This window comes from Frankliniella occidentalis, unplaced genomic scaffold (genome assembly GCF_000697945.3).
Source record: "Frankliniella occidentalis isolate FOCC.00 unplaced genomic scaffold, Focc_3.1 Scaffold157, whole genome shotgun sequence".
In the NCBI taxonomy this organism is placed as follows: Eukaryota; Metazoa; Arthropoda; class Insecta; order Thysanoptera; family Thripidae; genus Frankliniella; species Frankliniella occidentalis.
This window is the reverse complement of record NW_026267283.1, coordinates 397194-397748: the sequence shown is the minus strand read 5'-3', so window position 1 is coordinate 397748 and position 555 is coordinate 397194.

Below are 555 nucleotides of genomic sequence, written 5' to 3'. Positions count from 1 at the left end.
AGATCCTTGATGACGACATTGCGCAGATGGACGAGACTCCTCGTCCCGGGGTGTGGCGGTGACGTGTCTTTGCGAAGGCGTGCCGCAGCGGCAGAGTGCAGCACATTATGTCTCCCGCATGCCGTGTCCGGCCGCTGGACTGGGGACGAGAGATTGCGTTGCATGTGCATCTCGCGCACCGGCTCCGCCAAAAAGAAACGAGTTCGGGGATAATGAAAACGAGGAAAAGTGTGTGGGGGGGGGGGAGGATCAAAGGCAGGCGGAAGTTGCACAGCGAATATGTTGTGTTGATCAGCCACCTGCCAGCTCTTCCACGGGAATGACAAATGATTATTCTGATTTAGTGACAAAATATGCGCGCGGCTCGTGTGCGCCGTTAAAGAATCTCTCTTTTTGCTGCCATTATTTGACCGAGTAACTTCACTGAAACAAAAACGACGCGTCTATTTAATTTTTAGAAGTTGAAACAAAAAAGCAGAGCAGACTTGCATTACAATACCATAAATTTGCCCGCAGAGAGAGGGAGAGAGAGAGAGGGGGGGGGGCTCTTCGCTC